Source organism: Scyliorhinus torazame, chromosome 12 (genome assembly GCF_047496885.1).
Source record: "Scyliorhinus torazame isolate Kashiwa2021f chromosome 12, sScyTor2.1, whole genome shotgun sequence".
NCBI classification, from domain to species: domain Eukaryota; kingdom Metazoa; phylum Chordata; class Chondrichthyes; order Carcharhiniformes; family Scyliorhinidae; genus Scyliorhinus; species Scyliorhinus torazame.
The window spans coordinates 72,119,251-72,128,826 of record NC_092718.1 but is presented as its reverse complement, the minus strand read 5'-3'; positions in this window follow the sequence as shown (position 1 = coordinate 72,128,826).

Sequence of the window (9,576 nt, the reverse complement as noted above, 5' to 3'; positions counted from 1 at the left end):
TCCATCAGGGATCTTGACCCATACAGTGTTGGACGGGGATAACATGGGCAAATCAGTGGCATGAGCATCATAGCCCTGCTTTTGCCGGTCTCGGAGTTGCTGCACCTTCTGCAGCACCGGGAAATGATCCAGGTTGGGCACGTGTATGGCTGGAAGTGTCGTTCGCAGGCCCCTGTCAATCAGGAGTTGAACCGGCCAGTGGACAGTGGGGTCGTCCTGTACGCAAGCAGCGAAAGGTGAATGTCAGACGCAGAATCCGCGGCCTTGCAGACGAGCTGCTTCACTATGTGCACCCCTTTCTCAACTTTTCTGTTTGACTGCGGATAGTGTGGGCTGGAAGTGATGTGTTTGAACTGATATGACTGGGCAAACAGAGACCATTCATGGCTGCTGAAGCACGGGCCATTGTCACTCATGACAGTGAGTGGGATACCATGCCTGGAGAACGTCTCCTTACAGGCCTTGATGACGGTCCGAGATGTGACGTCTGAGAACTTCACGACTTCAGGGTAATTGGAAAAGTAATCAATGATTAACACGTAATCACGACCATTTGCATGAAAGTTGCCAACCTTGGACCACGGAGAGGTTTCGATTTCATGCTGCTGAAGTGTCTCCTTACTCTGCGCTGGCCGGAAGCGTTGACAGGTCGCACAGTTAAGGACCATGTTCGCGATGTCCTGGCTGATCCCGGGCCAGTAGACAGCCTGCCTGGCTCTGCATCTGCTCTTTTCCACACCCAGGTGGCCCTCATGGATTTGACGGAGCACCGAGCTCTGGAGACTGTGTGGAATTACAATCCGGTCCAGTTTGAGGAGGATGCCATCTACCACCGTCAGGTCATCCTTTACATTGAAAAATTGAGGGCACTGCCCTTTTTGCCAGCCATTGGCTAGATGTTGCATAACACACTGCAGAAGGGGGTCTTTGTCTGTCTCATCACGGATACGAATCACCTTCTCATCAGATGCCGGGAGGGTGCTAGCACACAGCTGCACCTGTGACTCAACCTATGACTTAATTTGCCGGATGACGTTCAGTGGTTCACTAGGCACGGTGATGGAGCAGGACAGTGTATCGGCAATGATGAGCTCCTTGCCAGGCGTGTAGACCATAAGACCATAAGACATAGGAGCGGAAGTAAGGCCATTCGGCCCATCGAGTCCACTCCACCATTCAATCATGGCTGATTTCAACTCCATTTACCCGCTCTCTCTCCATAGCCCTTAATTCCTCGAGAAATCAAGAATTTATCAACTTCTGTCTTAAAGACACTCAACGTCCCAGCCTCCACCGCCCTCTGGGGCAATGAATTCCACAGACCCACCACTCTCTGGCTGAAGATATTTCTCCTCATCTCTGTTCTAAAGTGACTCCCTTTTATTCTAAGGCTGTGCCCCCGGGTCCTAGTCTCCCCTGCTAATGGAAACAACTTCCCTACGTCCACCCTATCTAAGCCATTCATTATCTTGTAAGTTTCTATTAGATCTCCCCTCAACCTCCTAAACTCCAATGAATATAATCCCAGGATCCTCAGACGTTCATTGTAAGTTAGGCCTACCATTCCTGGGATCATCCGTGTGAATCTTCGCTGGACGCGCTCCAGTGCCAGTATGTCCTTCCTGAGGTGTGGGTCCCAAAATTGCTCACAGTATTCTAAATGGGGCCTAACTAATGCTTTATAAAGCTTCAGAAGTACATCCCTGCTTTTATATTCCAAGCCTCTTGAGATAAATGACAACATTGCATTTGCTTTCTTAATTACGGACTCAACGGACAAACCGCAAGTTTACCTTTAGAGAATCCTGGACTAGGACTCCCAAGTCCCTTTGCACTTCAGCATTATGAATTTTGTCACCGTTTAGAAAATAGTCCATGCCTCTATTCTTTTTTCCAAAGTGCAAGACCTCGCACTTGCCCACGTTGAATTTCATCAGCCATTTCTTGGACCACTCTCCTAAACTGTCTAAATCTTTCTGCAGCCTCCCCACCTCCTCCATACTACCTGCCCCTCCACCTATCTTTGTATCATCGGCAAACTTAGCCAGAATGCCCCCAGTCCCGTCATCTAGATCGTTAATATGTAAAGAGAACAGCTGTGGCCCCAACACTGAACCCTGCGGGACACCACTCGTCACCGGTTGCCATTCCGAAAAAGAACCTTTTATCCCAACTCTCTGCCTTCTGCCTGACAGCCAATCGTCAATCCATGTTAGTACCTTGCCTCGAATACCATGGGCCCTTATTTTACTCAGCAGTCTCCCGTGAGGCACCTTATCAAAGGCCTTTTGGAAGTCAAGATAGATAACATCCATTGGCTCGCCTTGGTCTAACCTATTTGTTATCTCTTCAAAGAACTCTAACAGGTTTGTCAGGCACGACCTCCCCTTACTAAATCCATGCTGACTTGTCCTAATCTGACCCTGCACTTCCAAGAATTTAGAAATCTCATCCTTAACAATGGATTCTAGAATCTTGCCAACAACCGAGGTTAGGCTAATTGGCCTATAATTTTCCATCTTTTTCCTTGTTCCCTTCTTGAACAAGGGGGTTACAACAGCGATTTTCCATTCCTCTGGGACTTTCCCTGACTCCAGTGACTTTTGAAAGATCATAACTAACGCCTCCACTATTTCTTCAGCTATCTCCTTTCGAACTCTAGGATGTAGTCCATCTGGGCCCGGAGATTTATCAATTTTTAGACCTCTTAGTTTCTCTAGCACTTTCTCCTTTGTGATGGCTACCATATTCAACTCTGCCCCCTGACTCTCCGGAATTGTTGGGATATTACTCATGTCTTCTACTGTGAAGACTGACACAAAGTACTTATTTAGTTCCTCAGCTATTTCCTTGTCTCCCATCACAAAATTACCAGCGTCATTTTGGAGCGGCCCAATGTCAACTTTTGCCTCCCGTTTGTTTTTAATGTATTTAAAGAAACTTTTACAATCATTCCTAATGTTACTAGCTAGCCTACCTTCATATTTGATCCTCTCTTTCCTTATTTCTCTCTTTGTTATCCTCTGTTTGTTTTTGTAGCCTTCCCAATCTTCTGACTTCCCACTACTCTTTGCCACATTATAGGCTTTCTCTTTTGCTTTGATGCATTCCCTAACTTCCTTTGTCAGCCATGGCTGCCTAATCCCCCCTCTGATAACCTTTCTTTTCTTTGGGATGAACCTCTGTACTGTGTCCTCATTTACTCCCAGAAACTCCTGCCATTGCTGTTCTACTGTCTTTCCCACTCGGCTCTGCTCCCAGTCGATTTTCGTCAGTTCCTCCCTCATGCCCCTGTAGTTACCTTTATTTAACTGTAACACCTTTACATCTGATTCTACCTTCTTTCTTTCAAATTGGAGATTGAATTCGACCATATTATGATCACTGCCTCCTAAGTGCTCCCTTACTTTAAGATCTTTAATCAAGTCTGGCTCATTACATAACACTAAGTCCAGAATGGCCTGTTCCCTCGTGGGCTCCATCACAAGCTGTTCCAAAAAGCCCTCCTGTAAACATTCAATGAATTCCCTTTCCTTGGGTCCACTGGCAGCATTATTTACCCAGTCCACCTGCATATTGAAGTCCCCATGATCACTGTGACCTTGCCTTTCTGACATGCACTTTCTATTTCGTGGTGCATTTTGTGCCCCCGGTCCTGGCCACTGTTAGGAGGCCTGTACATAACTCCCATTATGTTTTTTTGCCTTTGTGGTTCCTCAACTCTACCCACACAGACTCCACATCATCTGACCCTATGTCATTTAGTGCTATTGATTTAATTTCATTCCTAATTAACAAGGCAACCCCGCCCCCTCTGCCCACCTCCCTGTCTTTTCGATAGGTTGTGAATCCCTGGATGTTTAAATGCCAGTCCTGAACCCCCTGCAACCACGTCTCTGTGATGCCTACCACATCATACCTGCCAGTCACAATCTGGGCCACAAGCTCATCTACCTTGTTCCGTACACTGCGCGCATTTAAATATAGCACCTTTAATTCTCTATTGACCGTCCCTTTTTGTTTTCTTAGTGTGGTGGACCTTGGTTTACTGAGCCTTTCCATACACTGTGTCATATTTTGTGGGATGGGGACTATCTTAACCTCTCCTGAGTTTTGTCTTTTCGTGCTTTTTTGTATTCCTAAGCAGCTACGCTTCCCACTGATTACTTCACCTCTTGGTTCCCTGACTTTCCCTTCCCCCCCAATCTTTAGTTTAAAGTCCTATTGACCACCCTATTTATTCTTTTCGCCAGAACACTGGTCCCAGCTCGGTTCAGGTGGAGACCATCCCAACGGTATAGGTCCCCCCTGTCCCAAAACTGATGCCAGTGTCCCATGAAAAGGAACCCCTCATTCCCACACCACTCTTTCAGCCACGTGTTAACTTCCTTGATTCTTGCCTCCCTATGCCAATTTGCACGTGGCTCGGGCAGTAATCCGGAGATTATGACCCTTGAGGACCTGTTTTTTAATTTGAATCCTAGCTCTTTATAATCTCTAAACAGGTCCTCTTTCCTAGACTTGCCTATGTTGTTGGTACCGACATGGACCACAACAACTGGATCCTCCCCCTCCCTCCCCAGTATCCTTTCAAGCCGGTCAGAGATGTCCCGCACCCTAGCACCGGGCAGGCAACATACCATGCGGGACTCTTTATCCTGCTCACAAAGGATACTATCTATCCCCCTGATAATAGAATCCCCTACAACTACAACTTGCCTATTTACTCCCTCCCCTTGAATGGCCTGCTGAACCATGGTGCCTTGGTCAGCTGACTCATCCTTCCTGCAGCCCTGTTCGCCATCCACATAGGGAGCAAGTGCCTCATACCTGTTGGACAGAGTCAAGGGCTGAGGCTCCTGAGTTCCTGACTGCTGGTTCCCTTTACCTGCCTGACTTGCAGTCACACCCTGCTGTCCCTGGCCACTGGCAGGATTTAAACTACTTACTCTGACAGGTGTGACTGCCTCCTGAAACACAGTGTCCAGGTAAGTCTCCCCCTCCAGGTCAAAGTCGTACTTTCTGAGTTTGAGGTGAATGCGCTGCAACCGAGGCGTCATGTCATTAAGGTCCTTGTGGATAATGTGGACCAGGGACCTGTGATCCGTCTCCACTGTGAATGTCGGCAGGCCGTAGACATAGTCGTGAAACTTGAGAATGCCAGTGAGAAGGCCCAGGCATTCCTTCTCGATTTGTGCATACCTTTGTTCAGTGGCCGTCATTGCCCTTGATGCGTAGGCAACCGGTGCCCAGGATGAAGTGTCATTGCGTTGCAGCAGGACCGCACCGATGCCAGCCTGGCTCGCATCTGTCGAGATTTTCGTTTCCCTGTCTGGGTCGAAAAATGCCAAAACGGGTACAGTGGTGAGCTTGGCTTTCAGCTCCAACCACTCTGCCTGATGTGCTGCCTTCCACTAGAAGGCAGGGGACTTCTTCACTAGGTTTCGTAGGGCCGTGGTGTGTGAGGCCATGTTTGGGATGAACTTGCCCAGAAAATTGACCGTGCCCAGGAAGCGCAACACCGCCTTCTTGTCTTCCGGGACCTTCATGGCTGCGATGGCCTTGACCTTGTCTGTGTCAGGGCACACGCTTGCTGAGAGATCTGGTCTCCTAGGAACTTGAGTGTCGACATGCCAAAGCAACATTTGGCCCTGTTCAGCTTCAGGCCATTGGCGTGGACATGGCGGAATACCTGCTGGAGACGGGAAACATGCTCTTCAGGGGTCGTGGAACATATGATGACATCGTCCATGTACACACAAACCCCTTCGATGCCCTCCATCATTGCGATGAAATATCTCCGATGCCGAGACGATGCCGAATGGCATACGGTTGTAGGAGTACCTGCCAAACGGTGTGTTGAAGGTGCAGAGCCTTCTGCTGGACTCATCCAGCTGGATTTGCCAGAATCCATGTGACGTATCTAACTTCGTGAAAAACCGGGCGTGTGCCATCTCACTGGTGAGTTCCTCCCGCTTCGGGATGGGGTAGTGTTCACGCATTATATTCTGGTTGAGATCCTTGGGATCAATGCAGATGCGCAGGTCTCCAGAGGTTTTTTAACCACCACCATCGAGCTGACCCAGTCAGTCGGTTCGGTTACCCTGGAAATGATCCCCTGCTGCTGCAGCTCCTTGAGCTGTTCCTTCAGGCGCTCCTTCAGCGGAGCCGTGACCCGGCGTGGTGCATGGACCACTAGCTTGGCATCCGGTCGCAGTAGGATCTTGTACCGATATGGCAAAGTGCCCATCCCATCAAACACATCTGGATACTGAGTGAGGATGTCGTCAATAGCAGCTTGAAGATCCAGTTGGAGGATGTCGTTGAATAAACCCGCTGCACCAGGTTTAGCTTTTTGCAGGCATGCGCGTCCAAAAGGGCTGCCCTGTCCGGCTTGAAAATTTCAAACCTTAGCCGTGCATGGGTACTCCGGTTGGAGACGAGTAGATGGCAGGACCCCAGTGCCGTGATGGCATCACCGTTATAGTCCAGGAGCCTGCAGGCTGCTGGAAGGACCTTGGGGGGCTTCTTGATGCGTTTGAAGTCTGCCTGTGAGAGGAGGTTGGCAGAAGCACCTGTGTCCAGCTTGAACTGGATGGAGCAGTGGTTGACCTGCATCACCGCACGCCATTCGTCCTCCGAATCCACAGCAAGGATGGACTGAATGCGAGATGAGTTAGGTGTGGCATGTTCAGGTGTAGTAATGATGCCCACTCGGTAGGCGGACTCCAGGCACTCGTCCTCTGGATCCATTGTACTGCCAGGATCAGAATCCTGTAATCGTTGCACATTCTGAACGCGCCATCGTCAGAATTGGGAGCGCTGGCCTCTGACTGGTGGTGCAGACCTGCACAAGGCTGCATAGTGTCCAGGCTTCCCGCAGTTTAAACATCGCCTGCCTCTTGCAGGGCAGTGTCCCCTTAAGTGGGCATTCCCACAGTTCGGGCACGTCATGACGTTGGCGTCGTGACGCGGTGTACATCGTCGCACATGCGCAGTGCGGTCGGCAGATATCTGCACCTGCGCAGTGTGGGTGTCGGCCGCTTCGTTATCCCGTTCGCATCGCGCGGGGCTCCGGGAAAAGCGCGCGAGATGGCCGCTGTCTTCAATGCTGAGGCGCTGCATCCGGGAGCTGGCCTGCACACTCACTGCCTCGTGGGAGGCAAGTTTCTCATTTTCAACCGATTTGTATTGGGAATACCGATTTTCTGCGTGCTCATGCACTGTACACGTTTCAATCGAGACTGGCAGGGTCATATGCTTGATTTTTAAGAGCTGCTCTCTCAGAGGATCAGAGTGAACTCCAAACACGATTTGGTCTCTGATCATGGAGTCAGCAATATCACCAAAGTTGCAGAACAGCGCTAGCAGGCAGAGACTAGTTAAGAAGGCATTGAAAGATTCATCTTTACCTTGAAGACGTTGTTTGAATATGTAGTGCTCGAAGATTTCATTGGTGCCCACTTCGCAGTGACTATCGAACTTGTCCAGGATGGTCTGAAACTTTGTCTTGTCCTGGCCTTCGGTGAAGTTAAACGAGTTGAAGAGTTTGATGGCTTGATCACCCGCTGTTGAGAGGAGAAGCGCGATCTTTCTTGCATCAGACGCACCCTCGAGGTCTGAGGCTTCGATGTACAGCGGAAACTTGCTTGAATATCCGCCAGTTGGCAATGAGATTGCCGGAGGTCCTGAGCTGGTGAGGAGCCTGAATCTTCTCCATGGTGCCGGGATACATTCGCTGGTCGTCACGGAACAAACTGAGGTAAGCCACCTTAAATTAGTAGTCTCCTGGTATCATGTCGTGTTAGGTACACTGGTCTAACACTGGCTGCAACTGGATGCAGCTTAGATCAGAAAGATACTCCAGACCTTGAAGTTAGTTTAATCAGGTTTATTGAACTAATAGCACAGTTAGCACCGTTCTCTGTGAGTTCGACTCTGCTAACTTAAGTGTGGTTACTTTGTCCGACTGAACCAGACTAGCTCTTAGCCACGTGGTGGAGGTGTGAGATTGTAACAACACCCTTGACTGACTCTCTAGATGTTCATCAGTGGAAAGAGGCGGAGTGTGAGTGCCTCGTGTCTTTTATAGTCCGATCCCACCCCTGAGTGTCCTGCCTGCTTATTGGTCATGTCCTGTTCTCTGTGTCCATTAGCTGCTTGTCTGTATATCATTATGTGTGTGTCTGCATATCATGACATACCCCAGAGACAGTCAGTGCATGTGGGAACCGTACTCCAGTGAATCATGGAGGGGGTTGCAAGGGAGGGACAGGGGCTGTGGCACAGGGAAAGTGTTCATGGGAGTGGGTGGTCAGCTGGGGTGGGATGTCACTGCTGCTGGCCAGGCCCCTAGTCGGTGAACCTGGAGGCGATGATAGTGCCCCATGTGCATCTGCCCTGGCACATATGTTGTGCGGCCTCCTGTGGCTGCCTGGGCCCCATGTCCTACATATCCTCGGCCACCCCCCCCCATCCTCCTCTTCGGACGAAGCCTGGCCTTCATTGTCCTCCTCCAGCACGTTGCCCCTCTACTGTGCGATGTTGTGGAGGATGCAGCAGGCCACAACGATGTGGGAGACTCTCCAAGCGCTATACTGGAGGGCTCCTCCAGACTGATCCAGGCACCCGAACCGCATCTTCAGGATGCTGAAGCACCGCTCGATCACGTCCCTGGTCGCTGCATGGGTGTCATTGTAACGGATCTCCGCATCGGACTGTGGCCTCCAGATAGGCGTCATCAGCCACATTTAGAGTGGATAACCCCTATCACCCAGAAGCGATCCCCCCCCCAGCTGGGCGTGTGCCTCAAAGATGTCAGGAACCATGGTGTGTGCCAGGATGAAGGCGTTGTGCACACTACCCGGGTATCGGGCACAGACGTGTATGATTCACCTATCAAGTGGAACCCCTTTTGGTTTGTGACGTCCGGCCTGTCATGAGCCGGTGCTCATAGGGGGACATACATCCCGCCGATCACACCGTGGACCCGGAGTATCTCAGGGATGCCGGCGAACCCGCTGCTCGGGCATCCTGGTGGGCTTGGTCCACATTGAATTTGGTGTATTGTGCCAATCGGGCATTTAGGGCCTCCATGACAGCACCTGTGCACCGAGCTCTCTGCGATCCCAGACTCGATGTCTGGAAGGACCCTGTGGCACAGAAGTTCAGGGCAGCCGTCACCTTCCCCATTCTCCTGCGTTGCCAGATGCGCCATGATTTGGCAGGTATGTCACACTGTCCCACTGCTCAGCTGGAGTCTTCGACAACATGCCCTGTCTGGCAATTCCTTGAATGACAGGCGTTGCCAGTACACACGAGGCCTCATGCAGCAAGTCATTCCACCTCCTCCTCGGCCTGTTCGGCGGTTCGCTCTCCATCCTCACCAGCTGCCTCCTGTTCATCTGGGGCACGATGTGCTGCTGCAGGGTCCGCCTCGAGCAGCTCCAGCTCGTACAGCCTCAGTACATCCCCCTGGGTTACGGTTACTAGGATGAAGGCCACCATTCCTGGTTGGATTCCGAAGTCCATTGTCTGCAGGGAGTGACAGTCAGACATATTAGCATGGTGCATACC